The sequence below is a fragment of the Artibeus jamaicensis genome, unplaced genomic scaffold (assembly GCF_021234435.1).
Source record: "Artibeus jamaicensis isolate MK-2021 breed Jamaican fruit bat unplaced genomic scaffold, CSHL_Jam_final scaffold_1964, whole genome shotgun sequence".
Classification (NCBI taxonomy): domain Eukaryota; kingdom Metazoa; phylum Chordata; class Mammalia; order Chiroptera; family Phyllostomidae; genus Artibeus; species Artibeus jamaicensis.
In genome coordinates, this window is record NW_026522030.1 from 38,630,506 (window position 1) to 38,656,485 (window position 25,980).

General features: G+C 42.8%; 1 protein-coding gene, 1 long non-coding RNA gene and 1 pseudogene across 5 annotated transcripts in view; 2 read left to right on the forward strand and 1 right to left on the reverse strand.

The window, feature by feature from the left end:
* Window positions 1-20,772, reverse strand: part of PIP5K1B (phosphatidylinositol-4-phosphate 5-kinase type 1 beta) — a 333,854-nt gene extending 313,082 nt beyond the window's left edge. Inside the window, exon 1 of one of the 2 annotated variants that reach the window (XM_053656318.1) lies at window positions 20,754-20,772. The gene's annotated coding sequence lies outside the window, so the exon portion shown is untranslated. Of the gene's footprint in view, window positions 1-19,749; window positions 20,059-20,753 lie in introns of those variants that run through there. The other variant, XM_053656317.1, reaches the window with a different exon arrangement.
* On the forward strand, window positions 5,200-7,424 carry LOC119063984 (ATP-binding cassette sub-family F member 2-like; annotated as a pseudogene).
* LOC128625771 (uncharacterized) lies at window positions 19,232-22,827 on the forward strand. Of its 3 annotated transcripts, XR_008389911.1 has the most exons (5): window positions 19,232-19,538; window positions 20,053-20,725; window positions 21,102-21,185; window positions 21,768-21,823; window positions 22,570-22,827. It is a non-coding gene; the product is annotated as an uncharacterized LOC128625771 (long non-coding RNA). The 3 variants fall into 3 exon arrangements; XR_008389912.1 differs by lacking the exon at window positions 21,102-21,185 and having other exon boundaries at window positions 19,234-19,538; XR_008389910.1 differs by lacking the exons at window positions 21,102-21,185; window positions 21,768-21,823 and having other exon boundaries at window positions 19,239-19,538.
* The last annotated feature ends 3,153 nt before the right edge of the window (window positions 22,828-25,980 follow it).

Sequence of the window (25,980 nt, forward strand, 5' to 3'; positions counted from 1 at the left end):
TATTTTGCTTGCTTATTTGTTTTGTTGATTAGGTTCCTGTTATAGGTGAGATCATATGGTATTTGTCTTTCACCACCTGTCTTACTTCACTTAGCATAATGCTCTCCAGACCCATCCATGCTCTTGCAAAGGGTAGGAGCTCCTTTCTTTCTGCTGCATAGAATTCCATTGTGTAAATATACCACAGTTTTTTGATCCACTCATTTATTAATAGGCACCTAGGCTGCTTCTAGCACTTGGCTATTATAAATTGTGCTGCTATGAACACTGGGGTGCATAGGTTCTTTTGAATTAGTGTTTTGGGATTCTTAGGGTATAAACCCAGCAGTGAAATTGCTGGGTCAAAAGGCAGTTTCATTTTTAGTTTTCTGAGGAAATTCCATTCTGTCTTCCACAGTGGCTGCACCAGTCTACATTCCCACCAACAGTGCACTAGGGCTCCCTTTTCTCCACATCCTCGGCAGCACTTGTGTGTTGATTTGTTTTTGATAGCCATTTTGACCAGTGTGAAGTGGTCTTTCACTGTAGTTTTAATTTGCATCTCTCTCATGGCTAGTGGTGCTGAGCATCCTTTCATATGTCTCTGATCCTCTGTACATCCTCCTTGGAGAAGTATCTGTTCAGGTCCTTTGCCCATTTTTTAATTGGGTTGTTTGTCTTCCTGAAGTGGAGTCATAATGAGTTCTTTATATATTTTGGAGATCAAACCCTTGTCCAAGATATCATTGGCAAATACACTTTCCCATATGGTTGGTTCCCTTTTCATTTTGCTGATGTTTTCTTTAACCATGCAGCAGCTTTTTGTTTCTATGACGTCTAATTCATTTATTCTTTCCTTTATGATCCTTGCTCTACGGGAAATATCAGTGAAAATATTGCCGTATGGAATACCTGAGATTTTCCTACCTGTGTTCTCTTCCAGGGCTTTTATGACATCATGACTTATATTTAAGTCTTTCATCCACCTTGACTTTATTTTTGTGTATGGTGTAAGTTGGTGGTCGAGTTTCATTTTTCTGCATGTAGCTGTCCAGATGTCTCAACATCATTTGTTGAAGAGGCTGTTTTTACTTTATTTTATGCTTCTTCCCCCTTTGTCAAATCTTAATTGACCACAGAGACGTGGATTATTTCTGGGCTTTCTATTCTGTTCCATTGATCTATGTGTTTGTTCTTATGCCAGTATTAGACTGTTTTGATTACTGGGGCCTTGTAATATAGTTTGATGTCAGGTACGGTGATCCCTCCTACTGTGTTCTTCTTTCTCAAAGTTGCTGCAGCTGTTTGCGGTTGTTTATGGTTCCATATAAATTTTTGAAATGTTTGTTCTCTATCTGTGAAATGTGTCATTGGTATTTAATAGGGATTGAGCTGAATCTATAAATTGCTTTAGGTATTATGGACATTTTGATGTTAATTCTTCCAATCCATGAACATGGTATGTGCTTCCATTTATTTGTGTCTTCTTTAATTTCTTTCTTCACTGTTATGTGAAGGTCTTTTACTTCCTTTATCTTTACTTCCTTTATTTTTCTTGTTGCTATAGCAAATGGGATTTTTCCCTCTGATTTCTGTTTCTGATATTTATCTGTTGGTGTACAAAAATGCCTTCAATTTCTGAATATGGACTTTATAGCCCACTGTTTTGCCAAATTCATTCAATTATTAGGTTGAGTAGTTTTTTGGTAGAGTCTTTAGTGTTTTCTATGTACACTATGATGTTATCTGTGAAAAATGACAGTTTTACTTCCTCCTTTCTATTTTGGATGCCTTTTATTTCTTCTTCTTGTCTGACTGCTGTGGCTAGGACTTCTAACACTATGTTGAATTGAAGTGGTGAAAGTGGACATCATTGTCTCATTCCTGATCATAGTGCCAAAGCTTTTAGTTTTTGTCCACTGAGTATGATGTTGGCTATAGATCTTTCATATATGGCCTTTATTATGTTTAGGAATGTGCCCTCCACTCCCACTTTGCTGAGTGTTTTTATCATAAATGGATGGTGTACCTTAACAAATGCTTTTTCCACATCTATTGATATGATCACGTGATTTTTGTCTTTTCTTTTTGTTTCTATGATGTATTACATTTATTGACTTACGAATATTGTACCATCTTTGCATTCTGGGGATAAATCCACTTGATCATTGTGTATGATGATTTTAACATAGTGCTAGACATGGTTCACCAGTTCTTTGTTGAGGATTTTAGCGTCTACATTAATCAGCGATATTGGCCTATAGTTTTCTTTCTTTGTTGTGTCTTTGTCTGGTTTGGGGATTAGGATGATGCTGGCTTCATAAAAAGAGTTTGGGAATCTTCCCTCTTAGATTTTTTTTGGAATAGTCTGAGAAGTATGGGAGTTAGTTCTTCCTTAAATGTTTTGTAAAATTCTCCTGTGAAACCGTCTGGTCCAGGGCTTTTGTGTGATGGGAGTTTTTTCATTACTGCTTCAATTTCACCAGTTGTTATCAGTCTGTTTAGGCTTTCTGCTTCTTCTTGGTTCTAGAAATTTGTCCATTTCACCCAGGTTTTCAAATTTCCTGGCATATAGTTGTTCATAGTAATTTCTTACAATCTTTTGTATTTCTGTGGTATCAGTTGTAATTTCTCCTCTTTCATTTCTGATTTTATTCATTTGGGTCCTCTTTTTTCTTTAATGAATCTGGTTAAAGGCTTGTTGATTTTGTTTATCTTTTCAAAGAACCAGCTCCTGGATTTACCGATTTATTACACTATTATTGACTATATTCCCTACGCTGTACTTTACATCTTTGTGACTATACTCTAACTATCCATTTGCACTTCTTAATCCTTTCACTTCTTTCACCTGGTCCCTCAACCCCCTCCCCCTACTCTGGCAACCACGAGTCAGCTCCGGGTATCTGATTCTAGAACAGCCATTTCCTGATTTTCCTGTTCCTGCCATTAATTCCATTCTTCCAAGACGATTAATCATAAAATGTTCTGTTTTGTTGTGCTTATCTCCTTAACTTTTGACCACCTCCTTAAATCTCTTTTTCATGATTCTTACTAGGAACCTTCTCCCTATTTTCCCCAGGTCTCCACCAAAAGTTTGATCTATTGTTGTTTTAATTTCTCTGTTTATAATCTTTATAATTTTAAGTACTTAAATCTTCATTTGTGTTTCCAACTATTTTTCCAGTAAAACTGTCTTTATTTACAGAAAACCTGATTAGCTATGTAAAAAAAAATTCTATGATGCTACTAGATGCTACTAGCATCTATGATGCTACTAAAGTTACTAGAATTAATACAAAGTTTAACAACTCACCAAAGAAAATACAAGGATGGCAAATAAATGCACGCAAAGAAGCTCAACACCATTAGCCACTACAGAAATACAATTTAAAACCTCAGTGAACCATGACTATACACATTAAAATATATGAAATGAAAAAGTCTCACCACACCAAGTGCGATGAAGCTGTGGAGCAACCGGAACTCTCATGTGCCACCAGTGGGAATGCAAGACGGCACACTCACTCTATAATTCCACCATCTTTTTAAAAAAGCCTCACCCAAGGATATGTTTATTGATTTTAGAGAGAGAAGAAGGGGTATGAGAGAGAGAGAGAGATTGATTGGTTGCCTCCCATATATGTTCCCAACCAGGGATAGAACCTGCAACCTAGTCATGTGCCCTGACAGGGAATTGAGCCTGCAACCTTTTGGTGAATGGAATGACACTCCAACCAACTGAGTCCCCTGGCCAGGGCTGGAATTTCACCAACTTTTAATGACTGTAGGGTGATTACTCCTTAGTTTTAGGAGATGAGAATATTAGCATGCTCACTCCTCCCCTCTGCTTCGACATCTGACCTTTTGTTACCTATTCTTTCACTGTGTTGAAGTTGCTGCTATTTGCAATCTGACTTGCAAGCATAATAAAGTCCACCGTGCTTAGTGCATAGGCTGACTGTAAGGGCAGAAAATGAACAAACGAAGTACAATTATGATTATGCCACTGTGCTCACTGCCAAGCTCGGTAAGGAATTAAGATTTTGCTCCCTTAGTTCTTATAGAACCAATGTTGTGATCCCTATGCTATCAGTGTTAAACTCTACAAGTTCCCCTCATTTTGATCAGTACTACCTATATGTCATTAACTCCAGTCAAACCCCTCTGCCATTTGACACAAGTCAACAAACTATGAATATTCGTATTATTAATTGAAGTTTTCATTAACATTCAAGGAATGTCCAATTAACCTCAAAGAGCCTTAAAGTTTCCACAGGTGTTAAGAGGCTTTCTGGAAGACTTCTGGAAGCTTCTCTTAATCCATCTAAATAGGCATCAATCAAAACATGACCAGCTTTCAACATCAGGCATGGCGATAGGAACTGTAGAGTATGGTGACAACAACCACAAACCACACAATCTAAATTGAATAAGCAATGATTTGTTTAATACACTGAGCATCATGACCTAGTTTGGACTCTACCATATGAATTATTAGCTGCCCACCAGCATTCCTTTTCTTTAACAGGTAAACATGAGTTTTGCCTTCTTCAACAAACCTATGCCCAAGATTCATCTTTTTAAAGATAAAAGTTCATTGCTCTATTCATCCATCATGAGGGTGTATTTAAATCCCTGAACTCTGATAAGAATTTTAGCAAAGCATCTCACTGGTATGCTTGGCCTCTGGGAATAGGGGGGAGCCCTTCTTTTATAAGAACCTCAGCAAATGACACATGCTTTGCTTCAGGCCTGCTTACCCAGGGGTTATAAATGTGGCTGTCTGCAGCCTGACCTCCTGCTGTAATTCTTATGAAATAAATTCTCCAACGTGCATGATGCTTTTGTTCTAAGGACCTTGAAGGCCATCATTCTAGCTGGCTTCACAATGTGCTTCTGAACAAGGCTAGGAACCAGTGTACAGATTCTCATACCACAGATGAGGGGAGAAAAAGGCAGAAAAGAGATCAAGCCACTGAATCAGGGGTCACTAAAGTGTCAGGAAAAAGGCAGGATAAGCCAGAATACCTGCTTCTTGGACCACAGCTCTCAGCTGCATCCAGACTCAGCCTGTGCAAATGTATGCAAAATGTCGTTTAAAAACAGCAGGAAGTTCAACCCAATGAAACCAGGAGATAAACTCCACTCACAATAAGCAATAGCAGTGGCGCTGCCAAAAGATATATTCTTTTCCTCTGAAAGTTTCATGGAGTGAGAATGATAAATGACAAGAATTTTGACAAGAGTGGTAAATGACAAGAATGGATTTTGTGAACTGTTTTGCTAATTAAGTTTTTTCTTTCTTTTTTTTTTTTTAGTGAGAAATAGAATGTTCTTACAAACACATTGTAAGCAGGCATTTTCAATTTAGTTCAGGTACATTAGCTGATATAAATTCTTCTAGACCTTTGAGTTGTCCCCTTTTCACTTCATTCTGCTGGAGGAGAATAAAAATAATCAAAAAGCAGTAGGAGCAGCTATCATGTAGAAGACACTGGAGCTGAGAGGCTGGGCGGGAAACACAAAGCAGAGAAGATGTGGTCTCGGCTGTCAGGACTCAAGTCTGCTCTGAGAGATAAGTGTAGAGCCACCGAAAAGTCAGCTTCAAAAAAAGCTCCAAAAGAGTCAGAAGAGTAAGAATTCCGAAGGGAATGTCTGAGAAATCACTCCGGGCAGGTGTGGGGGTCAGAGAACCCTTCTATGGAACAGTGACATCGAACGGAACAGTGTCATGAAAATCTGATGTGATTTTCATGACAGAAAAGGAAATAGAAGATTAAGATTTAGTAAGAAAAAAAATGGAATATGAAGAAATGACATTGCAAATGACAATCAGGAAGTGATGTTTTTCTCAGACATTTTCTCTTCTGAGTCTACAAACTTTCTCAGGGAAGTCTCGTTTAATCTGGTGGCTATAATCATTGGTGAGAGAACATGATACTCTGTCTCCACCATGGGCCTGTTTCCTTCCACCCACAGTCAACAACTTCCTTCTAGACCCTCCACCTGGATGTCCTGCAGGTAACTCAACCTCATCCACTCCCATGGCTTGAATCACTGCCCACAGACCAGCGCCCATCACACAGCCAGTGTCTCCATCATGGACCTCTCTCCTTACGGCTGCATGGGAATACCAAGTGCACATTCAAAGTTGGATGCATCAACACATCTCTGCCACTACAGATATGCTGCCTCTTCCAAATTCTCTCAGTTAATCATCATTTTCCAATCTCTCTGGCCACTCAAGCCAAAAGCCAGAGAATCATCTTCTTCTACTCCTCCCATTCCCTTACGCACAACCACCTGGACCTCAATGCTTGTGTGTGGTTGGGAGAAGAACTAAAGACTTTTAAGCACATCTGGCCTTCATCTCCAGTTCCCAGGACTTTCTGAATGGTGTCTGTACCAACCTCATTCTCGAGCACAAGAAACTGAAGTATCACATGGGTAACTATGATCAGTATATGAAGACATGGCTGGAGCTGGAGGAGCACCAGATGAAGAGATTTCACCAGGAGCAAGATCAGCTTTGTGAGCATATGAAGAAATACATTGCTAGGTTTGGCTAAGGCAGTGTTAAGCTGGACCGGCAAGCCCACAACAAGGACCATACAGAAAAGAATAGCACTGAGACTGACAGAGAGACAAGACACTGTCATTTTTTTACCCACCATGTGGCAAGATCCTTCCACCATCATTATGGCGCAGAATGTGAGCCTCAAATACACAAAAGATGGGCCTTGCATCTGTTGTACAACAATCTAGAATTTGGTATTGATCTTGACATATAAATGGCTTTGGCAGGGCCCAGTGGAGCAGCAAAGTCAACTCTTCTGAAGCTGCTAACTGGAGAGCTACTACCCACAGATGGGATGATCTGAAAACACTTTCATGAGGCGTTACAAGAGCAGCTGGACTTACACCTCTCTTCTTTGGATAACATGATGAAGTGCTACCTGGAGATCACGGATAAGAGAGGGGAGAGGTCTCTGGGCTACATGGTCTCATGGGGAAGCAGTGGGTGAGCCAGGCGCAGAGCCTGTCTGGCGAGCAGAAGTGCTGAGTGTGTCTGGCCTGGCTGGCCTGGCAGAACCCCAACATGCTCTTCCTGGACAAGCCCACGAATTGCCTGGATATTGAGACCATCAACAGGCTGACAAATGCCACCAATGAGTTTGAGGGTGGTATGATGTTGGTCAGCCATGATTTCAGACTCAGTTAGTGGGCAGCACAGGAAATCTGGGTCTGTGAGAAGCAATCCCCAGGTGGCCTGGAGACATCCTGCCTGCGAGGAGCACCTCAAGTCCAAGCTGGTGGGTGAGAAGCCCAAGCTCACCAGGAGAACCCACAATGTGAGCGCCCCTGGGCCACACTCCTGCATTGCCGTGATACCTCTTCCCAGCCTCTCCCCTTCCCCCTCCTGCCTTAGCTGCATTCTCTGATGCTATCTATAACTGGACAGTACTTCTCCTTTTCCTCTCCTTCCAGTATTTTTTGTCCATGTTTGGACTCCATTGGCTGTTTCTGCCAGGCCCTTGCTGGTTCCTGACAACAACGGGGCACCTGAGCATTAGCCCGAGGGCCCACTTCCTGACTGATCCACGAAGGAGCTTAGGATCCTACTTTTCTGGGTTTTGGTGATGCTGGAGGAATACCCCCAACCCACTGCCGACTTTCTTTCTGCTTCTGGTTTGGAGCTCTGATTGGGCACTTAGTCCTGACCAGTTTTTAAATAATTATTTAACAGTATATCTTTTAGACCTGTGTGACATCTACAAAGCACCCAATAAAAAAAGAATAAATAAACAAATAAATAATAAGACTCTTCCAGAAGTCTTCTGACATATGTGGAAAGTGACTATTCCTTATATAAGGTCTGCACAAAATGAAACGATGCGTCGTGTTTACATTATAAATTGCCAAACAGGAGAGGGAGTTTCTGAGAAAGTGCAAAACTAAATAATGAAGCCCAAATGTACACAAAGCTTAAGAGCTGAAATTCCATTCTGTTTTCTATAAACAACCAAAAACAAAAGTTATGTTTCTCTCTTAGTCCCTAGTATAAGAGACTGATTTCCCACTTACTCCATTTTCCATAAATCTTCACCATTCTGTTTAAACTATGTCTTGGGAAAAACAATAAAAGGGCATCATTTAAATATAGCCTGCCAGAACAATACTGCTATTGTGGGTTCTTTTGTTTTCATATAATGAATTCATAAACCTAAGAACAGTCTGGTTCACATCACTCCTTAACAGTAAGTAAAACATTTCATATTCAGTTTTCTTGTTTTGTTGCAGATATTAAAGTTTGTTTTCCCATGGAAGATGGACATCAGGAAACTTGGGGAAATTTTCTATGCAATTTCTCCAATGGAAAGAGAAATACCCTTGGCAATCTATACCCTCTCAAGTAATAAAACATTAAAAATGAAGCTGTTACCAATCAACCATAAATTACTGCTCTAAGTTAAATGAAAAAGTCTATGAAAGTGTGCTTTAGACCATAATGTAGTGAACACATAACTCTTTTATAAAAGGAAAAAAGAAACCACAAATAAATATCTCTCAGTCTAAAAAGGCAGCACTTTATTTAACAGAATAGCCCAAAAACAACATGAGGAAAACACACTCTTTTTTTGGCCAATGAAGTGAACAAGAAAAAAACTAAAGCTTGCTTGCTTTACAAATGGAACTCTTAAGGCCCTCCCTCAAAAACTTTTTTGCCTTAAGGAAAAAGTCAATCACAATGCGTTATCTGAATCTACGAAGGAAACACGACTCAGACACGTTGGGGGTTACCTGGGTCCTGAGGCCATTACAGAGTCTCAGCAACAAACGAGTGAAGGGGTGACCAGGCTGAGCCACAGAAACATCACCCCGCCCTCCCCCTCCAAATAATCAAGTAAAGGCAGTAAGATTTTTGAGAGTAGTAAAGTAGGGCTTCAGGGGCAAGAGCCTCACGTCTTTGAATGGATAATAACGTCACTTTGTCATAGCAAAAAAGACACCCTGTGCTGTAAAATCTTTTTAAAAATCAGAAAAAGTTGTGACAACTTTGGGGAAATTTCCTATACGAAAATTGGCTATAATAAATTTGGACACTTAATGAAGCAAGCAAACCCTTCGTAATCAGGAAATGTATTCTAGAATTAAAAGCCTGCCCCAAAATTCTGAGTAGCCAAGAGTTCCCTGTTTGAGGCTACTTTCATTTGGTGCTTGAAAGGCCAATTAAAAATGGTCAGGCTTGATGTCTCAATGTATTTCAGGCAGGAAGAAAAGTATGCTGTCAAACTGTTCTTGAAATATTTTTAAAGGGAGGGTATTTTTTGTACAGTATTCATGTTAAACTAAATCAGTATCAACTTTAGGGTGAGCATTACATGAAAATTACCCTAGTTAAAAGGCCATATTTCATCACTGCAGCTTATTTATCCTGTGTAACAGACAAGGCAGCCTTAGGAGTTACTTTCCCCCAATGCTATCAGATGCCTACTCTCCAGTGTTTTCTAGATGGCAATTCAAACCTGGCAGGGGGAGCTTTGTAACATTGTTAACTCACAGCCCTCCCTGAACCCCCTGGATGAGGAGTCATGGTCAGCACCTCAACGAGGGCGTGCCCGTGGCCTGAGCTCCCACACAGGCGGCACCAGAAGGGACAATAAACTAGGATCGTGCTTTCCAAATTGCAGGTCTCATGCAACCATAAAAATCCTAGAAGAAAACACAGGCAGCAAAATCTCAGATGGAAACACTGCCAGTAGAAATCTATTATTGGATGTATCTCCCCGGCAAGGGAAACAGAGGAAAAAATAAACAAATGGGACTAAAAAACTTACCGAACGAAAAGTGTTTGCACAGCAAAGGAAAACATCAACAAAATAAAAAGACAACCCACAGAATGGGGGAACATATTTGCTGATAGACATATCTAGGAAGGGGTTAACATCCAAAATTTATAAAGTACTTACAAAACTCAACACCCCCAAAACAAACAACCCAATTAAAAAACGGGCAAAGGGCCTGACGAGACACTTCTTTAAGGACACGCACAGGGCCAACAGACATATGAAAAGATGCTCACTGTCACTAGTCATCAGAGAAATGCAAATCAAAAGCACAATGAGATACCATCTCACACCTGTCGGGAAGGTTATCATCAATAAATCGACAAACGCCAAGTGCTGGTGAGGATGTGGGGAAAGGACGTGGAGTTTTAGAGTACCCCGAAACACCCATCTCCTTTGGCACTGCTGGTGGAGACGCAGACCGGTGCAGCCACTGTGGAAAGCAGTGTGGTGATAGCTCAAAAATGAAAACTGGATCTGCCTTTCTGACCCAGTGATACCACTTTTGCGGATATATCCGAAGGAACTCAAAACACTAATTTGAAAGAACATAAGCACCTCTATGTTCATTGCAGTGTTATCTACAGTCCCCAAGACAGGGAAGCAGCCCAAGTGTCCATCCATAGATGGGTGCATAAAACAACTATGGGACATCTACACAATGGAATTGTACCCGGTCGTTAAAAAAGAAGAAAATTTACCCTTTGTGACAGTACGAATGGACCTGGAGAACATTATGCTGAGTGAAATAAGCCAGTCAGAGAAAGACAAATGCCATATGATCTCACTCATATGTGGAATCTAATGAAAAACTGAACTAACAACAATCAGAGACTCATATATGGAGAGCAGATGACAGCTAGTGTAGGGAGTGGTTAAGGAGTAGGGGGACTGAGCAAAAAGGAAAAAGGACTCGTGGACACGGACAACCATGTGCGGGGAGGGGAGTATGAGGGGACTAAATGGTCATGAAAAAATACAGTACAGATTAAGTAAAATAAAAATTAAAAAGAACAAATTGCAGGTCTCCGCCCATCAATGGCGAGTATAATCAAGTTGCAGGATCATGACCAGTGTTTGGCAGGAGGGAACATATCAGAAAATACCAGAGCATGTTTCATGTAGTATAACTAAGCATCATTCCATGAAGTCTTTATTTTAAATATAATTATTTATATGTCTATATCTACATGGAGTTACAGTTTATAATGTGCTTCTTAAAGGGCACTAACTTAGCCATAAAGGGTTGCATGATGGTCTGAATATTTGTGTGCCCCCAAAGTTGAAACCCTAACTTCCAATGTGATGATATTAGGAGGGGGAGTTTGGGGAGATGTTAAATAGGTCACGTGGGTGAGGCCCTTACGAATGGGATTAGTGCCTTATAAAATAGGCCGCAGAGAGCTTTCTTTCCACATGAGGATGCAATGAGAAGTTGGCAGTCTGCAGCCCAGGAGAGGGTTCTCATCAGAACTCAACCATGATAGCCTCCAGCCTCCAAAAGAACCATGAAAAATAAGTCTCTGTTGCTTATAAGCTACCCAGTCTACAGTACTTTGTTACAGTAGCCTGAACTAAGACAGTTTGCTGCTTCTCTTATTTACAGTGCAAGTGACACTGAGCAAATGAAAAAAACTCAGGCGCAAAGATTAATGCCAGCTTTGTTTAGACCAATTTATGTTAACTGGTTTCTACAGGACCCTACAATCCTGTTTCTTATTTCATCCTAAAGATACCTAAGCTAATAGTTTTAGCCTCCAAGTAACTTCACCCTCAACTGCTTTTCTCTTACCTAATCAGCAGTCTTTGAGCTTCTGCTTCCTGTTTGAATGGGTGAGAGCAGCTCAGGGATTCCAGGGTCACTCTAAAAATTTGCTTTGGGCTGGTCCCTAGGGTCACCCTGAAGTCTGCATCCCTTGCCTGTAAGCTTAGTTACCACTGTGGGCCTAACTGCACACCAAGAGACCAAAAGCATAGGGGGTAGGGTGCTGTTTAGAAGAGGAAGTCCTTAGAGGTTGTACAGGAGTTCAAAAGGCCCGAAGGTGTCTACTCTCATGAGGGCTTTTGCGTAAATGGGCGTGGGAGGAAGGATCTGGCCAACACAGTTTAGCCATCTCAATTGCTCTGGCTGGAGTTTGGATGATGGATCAGAGGGGAGCCAGCATGGACTCAGGAGTGCGGGGGAGCTATGGCTAGAATCCAGCAGAGGAATGTAAAGATGGCCTAGGACAGAATCAGCAGGAACAATGAGAAGCAGATGGGGGTCAAGGATGGCCCCAGGTCTCTGCCTTGGGCCAGGTGGTAGCTAGTGGTGCCCATCACGGAGCTGGGCCACACCAGGACCAGGTATGGAGAGAAAAGATCATGCCTCTGGTCTTGGGCATGTAGAACTGGAGGTGCCTTTGGGATATCCAAGTGTAATCTAGAGCTCACAGATAGAAATTCTAGGTTCCCTTATGTTTTCTTTTTCTTAAAAAATTCTTCTTCCAAAACTACAATTCAAGGTGCAGCTGCATGAAGCAGACAAAAGAACGTGGGCTTTAAAATCAGAAAAGTCAGGGCTGGAACCATCCCTGTGCACATGAGCATACATCTAACCGGGCGAGGTTTCCATTTCCCCTTCTATCATCCAGGACACAGTGAAGGTGAAAAGTAACAGCACTAGAAAAGGGCCTGGGAGAGTACCAGTGCTCAGCCAAGTGAAGCCAGAAACACATTCATGCTCTTTGTACACTGCATAGCATCCATCAGTATCTAATATATTAAACTGACCTGAAATATTCTGAGAACTGTCAGTAAACCACCATTTCCTCTTGCGAGAAAACCACTAGCTCTCGAAATCATTCTTCCACCTCGAATCCTACTGAAGTGACCCAAACACTGAAGTGACCCAAATACAAGTTATGCACAGAACCCTTCTTACCCTCATCACCCACATACCCTGGTCTGTCTCCCAGTTTGGGGAGTACCCATTACCTGGCAGGGCCAGCGACCATCAAGAGTTTTTTTGTCCTATTGAAAGTCCTAGATATCCAATCCAGTCATATACATTTATTCTCTTGTGATCCACATAGCTCTGAGAAAAGCCATAGCTCTGGTTATATTTTCCCCTGGCATTTTTTTTTTTTAGATTTTTATTTATTTACTTCTTAGAGAGAGGGGAACAGAGGGAGAAAGAGGGAAAGAAACGCCAATGTGTGAGAGATACATTGATTGGTTGCCTCTCACACAACCCTAACAGGGGAACCTGGCCTGCAACTCAGGCATGTGCCCCGACTGGGAATCGAACCTGCAACCCCTTGGTGTGCAAGATGGAGCTCAATCTACTTGTCCTGGTATTTCTAGCAGAGCAGGCAGATGGCATCCTCTCCACACACCCTTGGATTTTTCTGGGAATACCAAGCACTTCAGGAGGCTTATTCTGTATGTTAAGCAATGGGTTTAACGTTTCCTACCAATATCAAGTGTGTATCAGAATCACAAGGAGGCCTGTGGACACTCAGAGCCCTGATCCTCACCCCCAGAATTCCTGACTCAGTTGGTCTGGTTTATAACGTGTGTGTCCAACACATGCTGCTGCCGGAGGTGGTCCAGATGCCACCCCTGAGAACTTCTTCTCTGGTACCGGCCTACTGAAGCATCTAACAGTTAAAGAAAGCGTGGGGAGTGTTCACCTAAAGTGTCATAAGGCTGGCCTTGTATATTAGCAACAAGGTGTCTCAGTTAAGAATTACGTATGTTTATGATTTCGCTACTTTTGGAGCCCATTTTAATAGTTTTGGAATGTTCTGTTTTATGCTTGATAGTTTCTACGTATCTGTACTCCACTAGTTACTTTTGAGTAAATGAAAAGAAGTAACTCTTTAGAGATACGGCTTCACCCTTATGCCAAAATTTATTCACCTACACAAGCACTGTACCTCCTCTTGGGGGACTTGGTTGTCATTGTCACAGAACTGCTCTCATAAGCAGTTCCTAATTTAAAAACTGTCTTCACAGCTAAACCCGTTCGGCGTGAGTTAGCTTATCAGTGGCCCAGTTCATCTTGACAGGGTGGATGGGACTTACTCACTCATTTAAATATTTACTGGGTGCCTACTACATGTAAAAAAAAAAAAAAAAGAGTGTTCAAGAATCATGACTTCAGAAAGTCTATAATCTTGGGTTGAGTGTGAGTTTGGGCAAAGGTAGTAGAAAATCAAGTAAAATACATAAACGTGTCCATTGTGATGAATGAAAGAAACCCTATGAAGAGGGTCCCCTTCAGGTTAGATGATCAAAGGAGGCCTCAAGAGCAGATGACATTTAAAATGATTAACTTAGGGAAGCTTAAAGTCCATTCTTATCTGTGCACCCTGGGCCAAACTCACTATGAAACCACTCCAGGTGCTTTAAAAATATGTTTAATTAGTGCTTATAAATATTGAATAATAAACAGAGTGACAACTTTCATACTTACACTGTTACTTCTATTAAGGAAAAGAAATAAAAAGTCATTCCTGGGCATGCTGGTTAAAAAAAGGTTGGCAGTCTGATGAATAAATACCATTTATGATGAAAAATGAAGGACACTATAAACTATTGAAACTAGCCTGCTTGACATTTCTAAATGGTCTAGAAAATAATAGAATCATTAGAATAATTATGAAATGTCCCAAGGTGATGAGTGATTTTCTTTTGGATGCATAAAGTGTTCAATACATTTTTATTAAATCCCCACCACTTGCCAGGCATAGTGCTAAGTTCCAAGAATGCAAAGATAAATAAAACATAATGCCTAACCTTTTCCATTGACAAATATTAGCTGAACACCAAGGATGTGCTTACCACTCCCTCAGGCAGGTCATAATATTGCTTCTTTGGATTGCTGCTCTTTCGTTTCCTGACTTTGTCAACAAATGTTATGACCCAGTGATCCACCGACATGATAGTGGGCATGTGCTTTTTTGTTAGTTTTTAAAGGAAGAAAGGAAAAAAGTGCATATTAAATGTTGAAACCACACTATGGAATCTACTGCATTTCTCGTGCTTGTAAAGCAAAGAAACACATTTTTTACGGCTAGCTATAATTGTATCTTCTTCGCAACCCCCTTGCTCAACATTACTGAGTGGCCAAGATTTAAATATCACCTTTTTCTTACAAAATGGATGAACTCTCTACAGTCCTGTCTTTAGTCCTGGAACTTTAGTTTCAAGTCAAGTTAATTATCCTCCCTGGGCCCCCAGTGCTTGAATTCCAACCCTTGCCTGAACCTCAACTGAAAGTCACACACACCTGTTTTTAGTGGGAGCCGCACTGCACACCTGATGCTTTATGTTTCGTTAGTTTCACAACTGACTTCGTCAAACCCCTAGAGAAAACAAGTCCCAAGACCTCACTGCTCACCTATTCTGTAAACTCTCCCAAACAAACTGCACACCCACTATCTAGTCAGCCCCATAAACAACACAGAAGACTTTCTGCAAGAAGGCACTTCACAGAGTTGTTCATTCAAATGTGGGCTTGTCTTCACTTAAAATGATCATCCCAAGACACTGCCAGCTAACTAAACATGTCACTGTCTCCATTGTCATCTATGTTTCAAATCTTCCCAAGAATAATCGAGTTTGGGTAGGATTCTTGTGTTTTCTTGTATCATCGTCTCCTTTCTATGACACTGATGAAGTCAGACAGAAGTGAATACAATTGAGAATGGCAATCACAAAATCAAGCCTGTTTTTCCTGGACTAATCTTTTATACTGAAAGGAACACGACTGAATGAAATGCTTTAACAGCAGGTAATTGTTTACCATACAGTACACTGCAAAAATTTCACCAATAGGTTCAGTTTGAAGTATATTTTTTAAAAGAGAAATACTAAACAAAAGGCTAGGTTTCTCTCCTCCCTTATTTGCCTTCCTTTTAGAATTTCCAGAAAAGTCTACAAATGAACAGCTGAGCTACATAATGTACAATTCTAACTGGGCAGCTTCTACAAAAATAAAAGGCCTCCTTCCAACTCCAGTTAATGTACTTGATAAAAGAGAACATGTTTCTGCAGCAAACACATTTAGAACTTGGTGTTTTACAGAGTAACTAATGAAGGCTCTAGCCAGAGGGGAAAAAAAAACCCTATTTTTCCAGGATATTAAGTGTTCTGACTCACCATTTAACACAAGTACAAGCAAAATGAAAATGAAAAGTAAATGTATACATATTTATGACTTTATTGGCTACACGAGAGGGCCACCTTTGGCTTCTGGCTTCATTTACCAGGAAGATACTCTGGGAAAACCAGCATACATTTGTATTCCTATTCAAATAGTCTTCTGTCTCTAAGCACTGGTTGGAGCAAAGTATTAATTCCGAGTCTGCTGATTCTACTATACAGCCCAGAGAAACACTGGGAATAGATAAAAACAGACACATTTTTTCTTCTTAAAAGGAAAAAATGCACCTTCACCATAAACCCCCGGCACAATCTTGAGTGTGAAGCTTCTTAAGAATTCCACCCTAGCTCTGATACCCCTGCTAAACACCTGTGTGACTCTGAGCAAGCCAATTCACCTCTCTAAGCCTCAGCTGTCTGTCTTACCCATAAAAGGTGCAAGTGTCTGAACTAGTTAGTTAATATTTGAAGTCTCTTATCAGAAAGAAATACACCTCCATCCCCAATGGCTGGGTCTGTTACTAATATTTAAGACCCATTCTAACTCTTTGCCATCATTCTGCTAAGTACAGAAACACTACTCAGTACACAGAAACAAGAGGTGCAAAGAGAAGAGGATTCTTAAAGGGAACAGAAACTAGGTTGGTTTTGTTAATTAGGTTCCCCCTCTGAAACCACAAGCTGGTATTAGAGTGTGCTGAAATTTACTCAAATACATATATTAAAAAAGAGTGGTTGGTTTCTCCCTCTCAAGACACATGCTTTCATGACATGACACAAGTCAATTTCTAGTAATATATTTTTCCATGGGTAAAACTTTGCTATAAACAAAGTTGGGGGAGGCAAGTGAAAGAGTGTAACAGATGACACGAGTCTATTGTCCACATGGAATAAGAACAACTCTTCTTTATATGATGTATTCAGGAAGGAGAGCAACAATGGGCACCTCTACCTGCCAGCTTCAGGAGGCACAACTCTTGTAGGTAAATGATCCTACGGTCAGCAGATGTTGGAAATTTACATGATGAGATGCTTGTGATTGCCTTAGGGGTTATTTGATTCACCTTTTTCATTCAACAGCTATTTATTGAGTACTTACAGTATATAAACCCCCAAACTGAAAATTAAACAAATAAAGGTACTGAGTTGACTGTCCGGAATTTTCAAGTAAATCCTGACATGTATTTCAGAGTAGGTCAGCCCCTCAGAATATTTTCAAATCAAATAGTAATACCAAACAACATAGATGCTGAGCTGAAGTACACTTGGAATTTCCTTTCCCTTCACTACCATATTTTGCGGTGTGTAACATGCACTTTTTTGCCCAAATTGTTGAGGGAAAAATAAGGATGTGCATTATACATGGGGGTGATGATTATATAACATGGGCATAATAATCCTGTGTGTAATGCTCACAAAACGTGGATGCCCATTACGCAGGACAAAATACGGGTAAGTGGTCTGTGGTGAATGAGAGGGAGGAGTAAATCACACATGAAACAGATAATTGGTTAAATCCGTAGTAACACAAGGCTAAAAGGCTTTTTTTCCCTGTAGAGAAAATTATAACACTGGATTACAAATATACTGATGCACATTGCAGAATACTAAAACTAGAAGGAGAAGGATAATTCAACACAAATCTCTTGTTTTATATGTGAGAGTCTTAAGGTTCAGAGGTGCTATGATTTGGCCCAGGTCATACAGACGAAGATAGTGCCAGAACTAGAACCCAGGTCACCAGCAGGCATGCTTAACAGTCCCTAGTGCAGTGCAGCATCTGTGATGTGTCCTAATTGCTATCAGAAGTGGAACAATGGCATCATCTACAAAGCAATAGGGTAGGCATGAGGAGTTCTGAGTTCTAGCCTTATACACTCCATTGGATTAGACATGAAACCATGGACAACTCCCATCACCTGTCTAAACCTCAGTATCCTCATCTGTCAAGTGTGAACAGTAATTCACAGTAAGACTGTGCAGAAAAAAAATAAATGCAGAAGCTGTGGGCATTGCAAAAACGTTATCCAAGTACAAAACCAGCACTGGGTGCTGACAGTGGTGATGGTATGGGTATTTCAAAGAACCTTGCTGTGACCCCAATTCCAGCCACTTGTTACCATGCTAAGACCCTGGACCTGTGAGCCTCACGTTCCTCCTGTGAATATCAGGTTCATAACCTTTGTCCTGCATCTCTTAGACGTGGTCAGAATCAAGTGAGAACACTGACAAGCACTTACAAATAGTAAGGCACTGATGCAAATTTAAAGTGTTATTATTAAATCCGTCTAGTGTTAATTTAGACAAAAAGGAATGTGGTTTAATCTTCCAGCTCTTAATACTTTCCTTCTTAAGACATCATTACGCATCAGTCTCAGACTTCCCAGCTTTCTCATCAGTCTTCATAAGTCTCTGCTCATATTACTGCACACAGAGGCACCATTTCCCTCAGCTCCAGATCATCTGGAGCTGTGATGATGCTTATTCAACTTCCCACTGGCATGAAGTTGACTGAGAAAGGCTTTTTTTTTTTCCAAGGCTGCCTTTCAGTTGGAAATACTCTGACAAAAGCTCCTGTGAACACTATTCTACTTCACATCAGAGTGGTAATGAAACAAACCCTTCTGCTTTTCTCCTCTGGGCTGCAGAACACCAGCCTTTCCACAGAACAAGGGAGAAGCCTGGGTGGATGATCTTCACCAGAGGGGCAACAGCGGTTCCCCAAACCTCCACTCAGGAATACTAATGAGGGGACCGCTTCTTTTTTGCAGAAGACTTAATAACACATTATGAAGCCCAACCGGTCCCTCAGGAGTCATTCATCTTGTAGCTAGGGTCTCCAGCAGGCTGAGAATTTCATAGAAAAGTGTTGGGGAGAGGGCGGTATTTTTGGTCTGCAACACTCTTGCCTTTAAAAAGCATCAGAGTAACTAGCATTTCCTTGTTGAGAGCCCTGATTGCGGTACACAAGACGAAAGAATTCATCAGCCTACCCAAACAACTTCTTTGGAACGGGTTTCTACCCAACCACGCTGTGCACGTGAGACAAATAAACGAGCGAGGTGGGGGATAAGAAAGGACAACAGGCTCATTTGCATAGATGAGCGATTAGCAGACTTTTGTTGTCTTCTGTTTTGGCAACTCCTGGCTCTGGCCTGACAAATCAAACCCGGTCAGTCTCTCTCTCAGTTCCGCCCCTCGCCCCATCTCTCCCACCCTCCTGCCCCAGCTGTTGAAGTGTCACGTTGACGGGGCTAGGGGAGAAGATAAGGAAATGCTAAGTCTGTTGTAGCATTTAGGCTGGAACCATACCGCACCTGTTCAATCCGGCTCCAGTGCCAGAAATGACCAGAACACCGACTTGAAAGCCCCTCTTGAGATCCCAGGGGTGCCTAACAAGTTCGCCGCTGATTAATACTGGGGGAGGGTGGTGGGAGATGTCTCCCAATATCGCCAAATTCAGCGCGTTCCCCCGAAAAAAGGACGGGGCTCCTGAATAAGTGAACCCAGAATGAACCCCCGGTGTCACTGCGGCCCCGGGATCGGAGTGGCGAGCTGGTGAGTGACGGCGGGGAGCGCGCAGCTGTGGCCCCCGCGGAATGAATGTCCCGCTTCGGTAGCACCCCCTTTAGCCTACCCCCAGCACAACGCAGACACAGTGGGAGCGTGAAGAGACCTCCAGGATTCGTTCAGAGCCAACAGAGTCCCTAAGCCCAAGCCCAGAAGAAGGGTCCAGGGAGGAGGGGCCGGGGACGCGCAGGAAACTTACCTCACTCGGGCAGCATTCGAGCGCCTCCGTTGTCGAGACCAGTTGCGCCACAGTCGGCAAGTTATCGGGGTGCTGTTGATTCCCCACCGCGACGGCACAGCAGGGCGGGCCAGGCGCTGGAGGGTCCGCTGGCTGGGGGCGGGGCCGGAGCGCTGAGCTGAGAGCCGGCAGGTGCTGGGGCCCGAGCCGCGGGGCCAAACTGCGCCGGACGCGCCTCGCCGGGGGCGCGCGGCTGCTAGTGTGCAATGCGCGCGCGCCGCGGCGAGTGTGTGTGTCCCCTCTTTCCCCTTCCTTCCCCGCTAGTCCGTCGGTCAGACAGAGCAGCGAACGGTCACCAAACCACCAGCCTCTAGAAACAGCTCCACAGCCCGCGCAGCCTTGCAGCCGCGCTATCGCAGGCCCGAAGCCCGGGAGCAGCGGCGCCCCCCGATTGGGGCGCGGGTCCCGGCGCAGTACGCGTTGGAGTCGGAGAGAGGCGCAGAGAAAGAAGACTGCTCGGTGACTGCCGCGGCTCCGGGAGGCTGCAGGCCCCGCCCGCCGGCCGCCCAAGCTCTTCCCCTTTTCTCTCCACCCCCTTGCTCTATCCCGCACGCCCTGCAGGGAAGCCAGACCGGTTTAGAGCAGCAGCCCGGCGGCATCCTCCGCGGAAGTCGGACTGAGCTCCAGAGTGGTCGCACGTGGACTCGGCTCTCGGACCCGCGGTCGGATGATACCCGGGACGGAGAGCGGGGGTGAGGCGGACCGAATCCTATACGACTCCAGAGCTAGACAGGAGCTTCCCGGCAGTTCTCAAAATCCTGCGTCCTGGCTAAACAGGACTGTGTTTGGGATAGGGCTCCCCCCATCCTCAGGCAGTTGAACTCTGCACTGAGTCGCCCGGTCTCCTGCCCACTGGACTCCGCTTCCTGCAATTCCCTCACTGAAGCACTGGTGCCCCCTCCACCAGAAAGGGACGGTGTGTCCCCTTCTAAAAACAGTAAGTGTTCCCAGGAAATAAGACCTACCCAACAGGTAGAGAAGAATTGGCGAGCGGATCCTAGTAGAGAGAAGGCAGGACGTAAAGCGCAAAGGCTGTGATGGGTGGTGGGGACCAAATCCCCCGGAGAGCGCTGAGTGGGCGTGGGGCACTTGTGTTCCCATCTGCTGTCAGTCTAGTTACAGAACGGGCAGGAGCGGATCTAAAGGACTGTCCTGCGGCGGGGCAGGGGTGCTGTCATGGAAATAGCTAAATTTACTAAATAGGAACCGAAAGGTAGGTAGCAGATGTCTCCCAGATTAATCAAAGCAAGTACTATTTCTCAGCCTCATTACTTCCTTCCATTTTACCCTTGTTTAAAAAAATAAAATAAAAGCAACACTGATGGAAAACGTGGGATACGTTCAGTACGTGGAAAACCAACAACTCATTGTCCTTGTCCTCAAATATCGCTGGCCAGGTGAGCCAATATAACTGTCAGTAAACTATTCTTTTCAGTTCCGAAATCTTTTTGTACCTCCCACCCCGCCCCTGGGGAAGCTGGTTATGGTGTAATATCAGCTCAGAGTGGAGTGCACTAACTCCTTGTCAACACAAACACCTTTATTCTTAGACTTTTCGCAGTCTACTTCTTCCAGATGTATCCGAGGTTTTAGGGCGTCACTTATTTAGGACCCAGTGATGTGTGTCTGGTTTTATACTGGCACCTAAGTCTTCAAAGCTAGAGCAGGGACACATGTCTAGTCCAGGCTGCTCATTTTACAGAAGAGAAAAGGAACACCCAAAGCTACTAAGTGACTCAAGGGCCAGGACACAGGTTCCTTGACTCCCGATTCCTGCACAAGAAATAACAAACACCGGATTAACAAAATTCAATTTGGGGTCCACAGAGGGGCAGTGGAGGAAAGAGGAGCAGCTCACAGAAGGGCCGGATGGGCCTGGTGTGAATCACTGGGTAGGGGGCAGCAGCACACTGCGCCAGTAGCAGGCAGGCTGGTTCGTGGGGATGGTAATCCCAGTCTCCCCTTCTCTGCTCTTCAAGTGTCTGCTCTGAAATCCCAGGAGAGGAAAATAAATTTGCTCCCCAGAGAGGCCGTGGTAAGTCAGAATGCAAAGTCAGTTCTTAATATTCCCTGGCAATCCACCAGTGGATCACAGGTGGTCACACACGATCCGTACAAATGCACATACATGTGCATACACAGCCCCCATTTCCCACTAAGAACCCGAGTGATTCCTTTAAAGCACAGATGCCCACAGCTTTCAGTGTCCAGAGAGAAGTCACAAAGCAGACTGACTGAGCACTGGCTATTTGGAGAGCTAACGCTATTAAATGGGACTCTAAACCACTCAACCAAAAGCCTTAAGATCATCATTACTGTGGAGTGATTAATGGAACAAGGGAGCACATAGTGCAAAACCTGATATTTCTTCCAGATTCTCTCCAAATTTATCAACAAGAATTTGGGAAAGTCACCCTCTATTGGAAGGAAACCAAGATCAATATCTCTAGCAATAATGACTTGGCCAGGAAACCTGGAAACATTTAAAAATAAAAATAAAACAACCTACTCATCTAATTGTTTTACTTTATTTCAAGTATAATTTCTCCAATTTTTCCAGGCCTTAGTCCAAAATATTAATTATGCTATTTAATATTCCCCTATAAGGAATACACAATAGATTCCTTGTAGTAGATTTGATAGCATTAACGACCCCAAGTAAGAATCTCCCTCTGACTTTGTAGTCCCTTCCCTCTCTGTGCTCGGTTGTGAACATAAAACTGCTCTAAAAAAGAAAGTCCATTTTTAAAAAAGTTTCTGCATTTCTGCTTCTGTTCTTAGAATCTTGCCATCACTCTGAGAACAGGCACGCTGGAGGATGAAAGACCCTGTGAAGCAGAGCTGAATCATGGCAGCCGAGGCCACCCTGCCCAGACAGGGTGCAGAGACCCAAGCAAGTCCAAGTGAGATCAGCCAAGCTTGGTTCAGACCAGCAGAACCACCCACCCAACTGATAGATTCACTAGAAACAATATTGGGTCGGTCAAAAAGTCTGTGTGGTTTTTTTCTGTAAAATAAAAGACACGTTTTTCATTCTCACCAATAGCTTTATTGATTTGGATATATATATATTTTTAAGGTTTTATTTATTTATTTCCAAAAAGAAGGGAAGTGAGGGAGAGAAGCATCATGTGTGGTTATTTCTTGCATACCCCCAAATGGGGACCCAGCCCACAACCCAGACACGTGCCCCAGCTGGGAACCGCACCTGCAGCCCCCTGGTTCACAGACTAGCACTCGATCCACTGAGCCACACTAGCCAGGGCTAATTTGGATATTTTGAGTATGTTGGCTATCTCCCCTATGGTATAATGATGCTTGTTCTCAATTAATGTCTTAATTTCATCACTATCAACTTCAGCTGGTCTACCCAACCACAGAACATCATTCAATGAGAAATTTCTAGCACAAAACTTCAAAAACCACTTTTGACACATTCGATCAGTCACAGCACCTTTCCCATACACTGCACAAATCTTTTTTTTTTTTTTTTGCGTTTCATTTGCATGTTTACCTTTCTTGAAATAATAAAGTGTAATATGCTGGAAATGTTGCATATTTTCTTCCATCTTCAATCTTAAAATGGCTTCACAAAAGTTCACCAATTTTGATAAGTTTTTTTTTTAATGAATGCTGATAAGACAACTGTCACAGTACAATTTAACAAAATTGTTTTGAATGAAGTTAAAGACAACTAAGGTACTAGAGCCATCTTAGGAAAAAAATCCAAAGGAACTTTTTGACCAACCCAATACATTGTTACCATTTTAAGTCACCATGTCAATGATCTATTGCTGTGTAACAAATCACCACCATTTACTATTTTTCATGATTCTGGGAGTCAGCTGGAGTCAGCTGGGCATTGGCTAGGCTCACTCACTTGGTATCTGGGCTGGAAGGTCTGAGAAGTCTTCGCTCACACATCAGGCACCTCAGTCGGCCTCCACATGACCTCTGTATTTCCAGGTCACGAGCTCTGGCTTCCTCACAGCGTGTGGTCCTTTCAGCAGGACCGTCAGACTTTTCACCAGGCAGCTGGCTTCGAGGGAAGAGCTGAACAGTGCCAGCCTTCTTAAGACTGAGCTTGGAAGTTCTAGAATATCCACTTCATTCTATTGGACAAAGCAGTTACAAGGCAAGCCATATTTAAGAGGAGAGGAAATAGACTCAAACTTCTGGTTTGAGGGGAAGCATGTATGTGTAAGAATAAAAGGGCTTTACTGCAGGCATTTTGGAGAGACTATCTCACCTGCTAAGCTTTGGGGTGGTTGTTACACCCCATGAACTACATTTTTCTAAGCTACAGGACTTGGGGCTAGTTACAAATCCTCTGTGGACCTTTCTATGAAATGAGGGAGGTTGAGTTTCTCTAGGTTGCTAGTGCCTAATTAACTTTTTTTAGTGATATCTCAAGAGCAAACTGAAGTTCCATAAGTATCCAGAAAGGAGTTGACAGAGGGAATTTGTGGAGCGTTGGTCAACTATGTGTATAGATACAGGTCATCTGTATCTATTCTTCAACTAGAGAAACCCCCTGAGGAATCCACATGAAAGGCCTGCACTGTGGTGGGGCCAAGCAGCCCGGGAGGTGGGGGAAGCAGCCGCAGCCAGGCCACCCGGGGTCACCAAGGCTCTTGGTGCACCAGGACCTTCAGGCACTGGCATGTGCCCTCCTGTGCCACCATGCTGCCACCGTGCCAAGAGGAAGGTCAGCTCTGCCAAGGAGGTGGCAAAGGAGGAACCCAAGAGGATATTGGCAAAGTTGTCAACTAAACCTGCTCCTGCAGAATAGAAATGAAGCAAAAAAAAAAAAAAAAAAAAGGCAGCAGGAAGGATAAAGTGCAGAAAAAAGTGCAAATGAAAGGGAGAGGGGGAACAAATGAAGAACAGACCAAAGCGGCTACCCAGGAACCTAAAGAAGACCTATACTGCAGAGAACAGAGAAACTGAACATGAAGAAAGCCGCGCCCCAGGTGAAGCAGAAGGAAAAGAAACCAAGTCTGGTTAATACCATGTACCACGTCTCACTGGTGGTTCCTGTCCCCCTTCTTGTATAATCCAGAGGAATCTCTTTATCAACTGTTTTGCCAAACATTTTTAAGAAGGTGGAAATCCCACCTCATCCCATTTTTTTAATGTACCATAATTTGTTTTTATTACTATTGGTTTTTTAGAATATATTGTTTTCTTTTGTTTTATTGATTTTTTTTGAGAGAGAGAAATATAGATTTGTTTTTCCACTTAGTTGTGCATTCATGGGTTGATTCGTGCACGTGCCCTGACGGGGAATCCACCCCGCAGCCTCTGGCGAATTGGTAGGACACCCCAACCACCCAACCAGGGCTCATCCCACCTGAGTGTGTGCACACGCGTTTTCAGGAGGTGAAATCGTGCTGTTGTTTATTGTTCGGGGCAGCCAGAAAATAGTAGGATATTGAATGTGGGAGGCTTCAGGTCAGTTTAACATTCCGCCGATGGGGTTAGTTTTTTTGTCCTGTAATACAAAGCACACAGAATGGCACTTCGGAATCAGCTGTGCACTTTGTGTCTTAAACATTTTAAATTCCTTCTCTTCCCATGTTTTTGGCAGAATTGTTTTCTGAAGAAAACTGCTCCTTGACCTGGGGGCTCCCAGTTAGAACTCTGTGTGCTCTGTAACATCTTCAGCACAATGGTCCAGTTTTCGTGGTAACTTTGTTAATGTGCTATACAAGACTGAACATTCTGTTAAGTAGTTTATATGATATTAAAGTATGAATTAGTGGGACTTCGATGTAATGGCACTCAAAGGTACTTAATGCTCTATTAAGGAAAATTAGGCTTCGAATTAAGCTAGAAAGTCACTGGAATAATTGTTTAGAAAGGAATCATGACTATGACTATATTTTTGGTATGTATGATAAGAACTGTGTACACATTGGGTAGAACTGGAAAGCATTATGCTAAGTAAAATAAGCCAGGCAGTGAAAGACAAATACTGTATGATCTCACCTATAAGAAGAATATAATGAGCAAAAGAAGTTAATGGACAAAACAGAACCACAAGCATGGAAACATGGAACAGACTGGCAGTGACCAGAGGGGATGGGGGAGGGATATAATGGTGGAAAGAATGGGAGGGGACCAGTTAAAGAACACCTGTGAGTGACCCACGGACGTGGGCAACGGGGTGGTGGTCGACTGTGGGAGTGG